Source organism: Engraulis encrasicolus, unplaced genomic scaffold, assembly GCF_034702125.1.
Source record: "Engraulis encrasicolus isolate BLACKSEA-1 unplaced genomic scaffold, IST_EnEncr_1.0 scaffold_241_np1212, whole genome shotgun sequence".
NCBI lineage: Eukaryota > Metazoa > Chordata > Actinopteri > Clupeiformes > Engraulidae > Engraulis > Engraulis encrasicolus.
The window spans coordinates 23574-32500 of record NW_026945525.1 but is presented as its reverse complement, the minus strand read 5'-3'; positions in this window follow the sequence as shown (position 1 = coordinate 32500).

Below are 8927 nucleotides of genomic sequence, written 5' to 3'. Positions count from 1 at the left end.
GGACCCGGATCCTGTGAAAAACCCTGCCGGAACCGGATCTTGGATCAGGTGCATCTCTAATTTTGACACAGCACTCCACAGCACAGAAGCGCACACTGCACAGAACAAAATTGCATTCATGCCTTACCCGTGCAAGGGCAGCTCCCAATGGCGCCCCAAGGGAGCAGTGATGTTTATTTCCCTCTTCTGAGTTATGTAGAAAAGGCATCAAGGTTTCTGTACTATGTTGTCCTCATTGTACGCATGTCACCCACCCACCCAAACATACACCCATCCCATACTCACACACACACACCCTATATGCACCCACACACACACACACACACACACACACACACACACACACACACACACACACACACACACACACACACACTCTTCTCTCTGCCTGGTGTATAATGAGGTCTGCCCATCAGCAGCTGCTTTCGATTACCGGCAGACAGGTGGCAGTGGTGGAACCAGTGCCAAAGCTCTCACAGACACACAACAAACAACACGCACACACACACACACACATTCTCTCATTCACTGATATGTAGCCTGCACAAATGGTACTTAAAGTGGTGGTTCGCTATTTTAGACGTTAAGCCCTGTTTGTCTGACTTCTGGGATGAAGTAGAGATGTTCTCATCACAATTTTGACATTTGGTGCTGAACGGAGCATTTGAGTATCCAAGACTGCAGCCCCCCCACCTTTACATAGACTCCAATGGAGCACTCAAGCAATCGATCATAAAATGGCATTTAACTTTCGTTCGAAAAGACGTGGAACTCACCGTGTGGTCAGTGGTAGACAGCGATAAAAAGACAGCATTTGGCGGACCTATTTTTCCCCAGATACCGTTGAATAGCAGTAGACATCCAGCCAGTAGGTAGCGATAGTGTGTTGTTCGTGTAGACATCAAGGAGGGAGGTAGAACGGCTGTCTTTGAGCGGGACTGGCTACAAAAACTACAGCTTGCATACAAACCATAGATAGTAACGTAAACAAACACACCCCCATTTCCGGTCGCGCAGAGTAATACTAGTCAAACCAATACAATCAATGAAGACGGACAATAATGATAAAATATCTTCTCTGGAAGCGTATTTCGCGGTGATTTTCGAGCCAACGTATCGCTGCCCACCTCTGACCACTCGGTGAGTTGCATGTCTCTACAAACAAAAGTTTAATGCCATTTTATGATCGATTGCTTGAGTGCTCCATTTGAGTCAATGTAAAGGTGGGGGGGCTGCAGTTTTGAATACCCAAATGCTCCGTTCAGCACCAAATGTCAAAATTGTGATGAGAACATCTCTACTTCACCCCAGAAGTCACACAAACAGGGCTTAACGTCTAAAATAGCGAACCACCACTTTAAGACCTGATATGAAACTTAAGACCTGATACGACGTGAGAAGCCAGAGAAATGTATAATGGCTTTTTTCTGCTACTCCTGAGTTCTTTTCTAAGAACCCAGAAGAGGTTAGCTCAGTTCATTTGCATTCTAGTTCAACTGATGATGACTGACCAAGGAGAGAGAGAGAGAGTGTGTTTGTGTGTGTGTGTGTGTGTGTGTTTGTGAATGAATGCAGCTCATTATATTTCTGTGTGTGTGTGTGTGTGTGTGTGTGTGTGTGTGTGTGTGTGTGTGTGTGTGTGTGTGTGTGTGTGTTGAAGTTGTTGATATTGTTATGAAGATTATGAGTGTCCTCTTTAGCTCTTCGATGACCCTGAATGGCATTTTCCACTCAACTTCACCCATTGCCACCCGCCCTACAGCCACGGGGCCTGCTAACACACACACACATACACGCACACGCACACATACACTTGCTTGGTCACTGATGACCAAGTAAGTACCAACACACACACACACACACACACACACACACACACACACACGCGCACACACACACACGCGCGCACACGCAGCTCAGAAGAAACTTTGTATTATCCTCGAAGGCTTGGAGCAAGTGATGGACCGTCTAATGATGTCCAATTATGCAGAGATATCCTCGCCTCATCTACCCATTATTTCGCCCTATTTAAAACCAAACCATGCACACACACACTCACACTCGCACGCACACACGTTGTCTTTTCCAATGTACAGACATTCACATTTGCGCACACCCACCCATGCACACAGGCACACCCAAACACACGCACATAAACACATACACACACACACACACACACACACACACACACACACACACACACACACACACACACACACACACACACACACACACACGCACACACGCACACACAAATACACACACACACACACACACACACATACAGTGAGTCTTCACAATGTTCTCTGCCAGCAGATAAGTTGTCAGGCTTCATAAAAATCGCTTTTAGCATTGTTGGAGCATTTGAACACGTTAGAACTGATACCTTTCTGTTATCAAAGAAATAAAGTATAAATAAAAGAAAAATATATAAAAAATAAACTGACATATTGAAATTCTCATTTAGCTGCGTATCACACAATCTGTCACACACTCACACACACGCTCACGCACACTATACACACACACACATAAACACACGCACACACGTGGTGTTACTGCTGGATACATGACTCCCATGGATCAGTCAGTGAAAATGCTGCTGGTTTTGGAATGAAAAGATTGTGAGTGTGAGATTTTACAGAGATTGAAACCCAGCATTTTCAAGAAATTGTTGTGTGAAATTCGGAACACATCAATAGAATAGAACTGATACCTTTCCTTTGCTGAATAAATAAATACATAAAAACATAAGTCAATAAAATGAACAGTAAAATACATTTCACGGGGGGACCTGCTGAGGATGCAGAAGGGGTCCCAAGGAACACCAGTACAGTCCACCATCTTGAGCTTCAACTTCCACATCTTAGATCAGTGGTTCTCAAACTTTTTCATACCAAGGACCACTTTGTCCCCTCAAAAATGTTCATGGACCACATATCAACTGAACTGACTGTTGACGGGTGCTAATTTAGATGCAGATCACTTACTTTTTATTCACATTTATAAGTCTGTCTTATTGTGGTGAAAATGACACTTCAGCTTTGTTTAGCTTTGTAATAATGTTACAAATATAGTCTACTGCTAGCTGGTCTTGGAAAAGTAGAAATCCCCTCACGGACCACATGAGCTCTGTCGCGGACCACTAGACGCTCCTGCAGTCTCCGCTTTTAGCAAAGCATCTTCAGTGTTTATCTCATCTCACACAATGCAACATATGAATGAAAGTATGTTTACAATATATCCCAAATAACAAGATGACCTTGACAATCTCTTGTTGCTTTAGCTTTAATAATTATTGTAGCCTACTTGATGATACATGTAAATGTTTAAATGACATTAAATAAGTTAAAAAAAAACCTGGTTGAAAGCAATTACTATTGTTTAACTGTTATTGTGTGGATAACATTATTTGTTTGTGAAAAAGCCAGTCATTTCAATTCTGCTAAACCTATTCTCACCTATCCTACATATGGACACAAACACACACACACACACACACACACACACACACACACACACACACACACACACACACACACACACACACACACACACACACAACACACACACACACACACACACACACACACACCTAGATATTGATGTTACAGCTGAATTTAAGGCTCCCATGGTGGAGAGAGCGAAATGGCTGCTGGTTTCAGAATGGAAAGACGTGTGAGATTTTATAGCGAAATGATTCCAGCAAGTTCCAGAAATTAGTCACTACAGGCAACTCTGCCTGCCTCCACGCAGACACACACACACACACACACACACACACACACACACACACACACACACACACAAACACAAACACACACCGCACACAAGCACATCAATATGTAGATTTGTTTGTTTGATTGTCTGTTATTGTTGCACAAGTAGAAACCACACAGAACAATAATATGCTCACAGTCTGTTAAAAATACATGATTATACAACACCATCACCATCAACTCCACCACCCTAACAGACTAAAGAAAGGCACACTCCAACAATGTCACACACTTTGATGCACAAGCCATAAGATTTTGTTTCTGTCTCCGTACAGCATCTTTAAAGAGTCTGCCCATAGGGTCTGAGGTGAAGTTCTGTGTCCACTGTCTCTAATAGCTGCCACTACAACACACACACACACAGACACACACACACAGACACACACACACACACACACACACACACACACACACACACACACACACACAAACACACCACACACACACACACACACACACACACACACACACACACACACACACACACACACACACACACACACACACAGGTAGGCCACACACACACACACACACATAACTCAGATGTCTACAAGTGAACCTAGATGCACTCCCTGCACTGTGCCTATACATTTTTATTTACTTTTCACTCTTTTCTCTCAATGCTTCTTCCTCTCTCTCATTCTATTTTACTCTAAATTACTCTCTGTCTATCTGCCCGTCTGTCTATCTATCTTATATGTCTGTCTATCAGTCAGTTTGTATTTCTGCATATCTATCAGTTTCTCTCCTCCACCCTTCACACTTTGAGTGCTGTCTGTCTGTCTCTCTGTATGTCTGTCTGTGTATTTCCCTGTCTCTCTGACTTGCCTGTCTGTCTGTCTGTCTGTCTGGACTCTGCTTGCCTGTCTGTGTCTGTCTGTCTGTTGGCCTGCTTGTTTGTCTATTTCTCCCTCCCCTTGCTCAGCCCCATCCCCTTCTAGCATTCTTTCTCCCAAATGAGTAGGGGGAACCTACCAATTACTGAACAGCTACCACAAACACAAGTGCAGTTTGGAGTGAGAAGTTTCCTCTCTTCTCCTCGAGAACTCATTTCATTCTTTCAACAGTAGAGCTACAATTATAGCAAAACTGAATGTGAAGAGGAGGTGATTGCAGAAAAAAAGACACACAGAAACACAGGAAGGCAAATAGGCAGACATGCACGCATGCTCACACGCACGCACGCACGCACGCACACACACACACACACACACACACACACACACACACACACACACACACACGCACACACGCACGCAAGTCCTCATTGTCCTTATCTGTTTAACAAGGACAGCATCTTTTCATCTGAGGTTGATGACATGACTAATGTTCTTCTATAGTTTTACTCATTTATCTATTTCACCTTATTTGTATTTAAAAATATATTTTGGCATTAATGTAATGTTCAGTCTTAACTATTAAATATAATGCATTACGTATATATTCAATACATAATTACATACATGACCCAAAAACATCTTATTGCCACTGCATACATAGAATGAAATCCTGACTCAGCTCCCTAATGAAGGATGAAAGCAGTGGTGTAGTCTACCTAGAACGCAGGTATACGGAGTATACCCACTTCTAAATTTTAGGGGCTTCAGTATACCTACTTAAAATTGATTGATCCATTATTTAGAATAGCATAAATATATACAGTATACCCACTTCAACAAATGCTCAAATATACAGTATACCCACTTCAAAAAAGTAGACTACACCGCTGGATGAAAGGCATATTGTTCCACAGCTTTATTCATTTGCATAGTACAGTAAATGTAATATTTTTATGTGTAATTATAATTGCATTATATATACATGTATATTGATTAGTGCATAATAAACAGCTACATTATTTTTGGTGCAAAACCCAAGACATGGTCTGATTGCCACTCTATATAAGTGTTGCCTGACTCTGGTCCTCAACATCAATCACTGCAGTAAGGCACGCACACACACACACACACACACACACACACACACACACACACACACACACACACACACACACACACACACACACACACACACACACGCATCCTGGCTGAAGGTAATTTATTTAAAAGCCCGTCTAATGCCCCCAATCAACGGATAATCCCTGTTCCTGTTGCCAGGCGATCCATTGTGTTTCCGACAGAGGCATTAACGCCGCCGCAAGGCGTGTCGGAATGACGGAACGCTGGTGAAACACGGAATGCCGTGCCAGACAGAAGGACCTAAAGACAGACAGACAGTCTGCCGCTGGGGGAAAGCATTCTGGCGAACTCATTCCAGAGAAGAGCACCCTAACACAGTTAAAAAAGGCAGTTTAAATGCAACTCTTACAGAGTAGATGTAACATTTTCTAGATTGAGTTTGGTCTCAGTAAACTCTCTAAGTGTTGAATTTTCACTGTATTTTTTGCTGTGAAGTTGGCGAGACAGAGTGGCAAAGTGATCCGTCATCCTTGCAGCTTTAGGACAAAGAGGATGAGTGAGTGTGTCCTGTGTGTGTGCGCCCAGAACTGTGTGTTTCTCTGTTTACGTGTGTATAGTGCGTGTGCCCAGAAGTATTTGCATTTTCCCAGATCTGTGTGTGTATGCTTGCGTGCATACGTGCAAGATTGAGTCGTTGTGCATGTGTTACAGTTACCTTGGGGAGTGAAAGCGTTACGAGAGGCATCTGCTGTGGTGTGTGTGTACAGGCTGAGAGGCATCAGCTTGTGATATGTGTGTGTGTGTGTGTGTGTGTGTGTGTGTGTGTGTGTGTGTGTGTGTGTGTGTGTGTGTGTGTGTGTGTGTGTGTGTGTGTGTGTGTGTGTGTGTGCGTGTGTGTGGTACCTGCCTGTGGTGAGAATACCTCAATTATTAAGCAGACAGGAAGCAGCCTGAGCCTGATAGCAGCCCCACACACATGCACACACACATGAACACACGAATGTGCACATGCATGCACGCACACACACATGTACACGCGTGCACACACATGCACACGCACACCCACTGTTAATAGGCATGCATGCACACACCCACAGTGTCTACCAACAAACAGTACATGCACTGTACATGTATACACACACACACACACACATACACACGGACACACACACTTGCATACACACACACACACACACACACACACACACACACAGTAACAAACATTCAACAGCTAGTCAGCATCACAATGTGATTAAGTGTCTTTGTTCTGGAGATGTAGTCTTACTCAAGTACAGCGGACCTGACATATTGGACTTATTCTTTAGAGTAAAACCAGAACGCAGTCTGACAGTCTGACAGTCTGGAACACTCCTCACAATGAAATTGTTAGACTCAAGCAAGCGTGCATGCACGCTCACACACACGCCCGCACGCACACACAAACACACACTCAGACAAACACAAGCACATACAAACAGAGGGTGCGCACACACCCTCTATCTCTCACTCTCTGAAACACACGCACGCACACACACACACACGCACACACACACGTAAAATCAAGAAACATTGCAGCACACACTTTTTTGCCACCGCACTTCTCACAATGAGCCACAGTTTGCCAACTCCATTGGTATGCGAAGAGGACATGTTCACACTTGGCAAATTTCCTGACAAGCAAGGCAAAGACAAATGAATTTTCATTAAAGAATGGATTAAAAAATGCATTAAAAGAAATATATATATATATAAAACCGAGACACATCATTTTTTTGTGCAAATAAGTGGTGCAGTTTGTTGTTTGTGGTTGCTATAACGGTGGTGAAATGAATCGATAATGTAAATAGCAGATGATATTGACAAGAGCTAGATGCTAGGAGAATACAGGATAGATAGTGCACAGAAATAAATCAGACGCTGGGTTACTGAGAAACTGATCGTGAACTACAGTATATACAAAGTATATAGCAAAGCAGTCTTTGTACAAGTGGCACATTTTCTTAGTCCCAATTAAGTATTTCTGCTTAAACCATGTAACTGCCTTGAACACGCCTCTACCCAGGACCATTGGAGCTGCTCAAAGTTCATTGGTTCCCAAAAAAGTGGGTGGAGTTCCCGTGGGTGGAGTTCCCGGTCACTAGGAGGCGTAGCCTGGCTAGTATACTGTACCTTTCTGCCAAAGTGACACTGAAATAATAACTAGCCACAGCTGAGTTTGACTGAAATTCCACCAGGGAAACTCCACAGCACTTCACAGCACACAGTGTTCACTGCACACAACAAAATTGCATTTATGCCTCACCCGTGCAGGGGCAGAGCCAAATGCGTCGCAAGGGAGAAGTGCAACAGGACGGCACCAAGCTCAGGGTACCTCAGTTGAGGAGGGGAATGAGGGAGAGCACTAGTTACTCCCTGGCAGGTCGGGAGTCAAACAGGCAACCTTTGGGATACCTTACCCTAGCCATGACTACCAAGCATTTGGTGTTAAAAGAAAAAGTGTTTGTGAGCATTTATAGATGTGTGTGGCTGAGTCTATTTATACATGTGTGTGGCTGAGTCTCTGATGCAAGACACAAAAGAGGACCGAAATGGAGATTAGGAGAAAAAAGAGGTAGAGAAAAGGACAGAGAGGCAGAGAGAGAGGGGTGGCGTGGGGTTGGGGGATGTTGTATCGTGGTGAAATTAGCCTGTTGTGCAATGAATTTGTACTTTATAAACGATGGTCTTGAAGCCATTCATAGTGTTCATTTTCATCTCTATGTGAGTGTGTATGTGTGCATGCATTGTGGTGCAAACTAAGTTTACAGCCCCCCTGGAGTCCTTCATACATCAGAGGACTTCTGAGCTGTCAATCAAACTAAACCTTTTCCTTCTGATGGTCTATGTGTCTCTGTGCAGACAAGTATTCACAAAAAAGGTATCACAAAAATCCTCACATGCCTCACGAAAAACAGTCAAGCCCCAATAAATATAAACCAAAACAAATTCCACTCGAGTTCTATTTTTCCAAACTACCGACTTCTGCCATGTTGGTGTGGAAGGACAGATCTGTTTCCATGATTTTCGCCACCGCCGGTAAAAATCGTGTCCGTCCCGCCACGCTTCTCCACTCTGGTCTGAAATAGGCCTTAGAAAGTGTGCAGGTTATATATTATGGATGACAACCCCCTCTAACGAAGCTCTGTCTGAAGAAAGATTCACTCTGAAATGCCACCACCTTAAACTC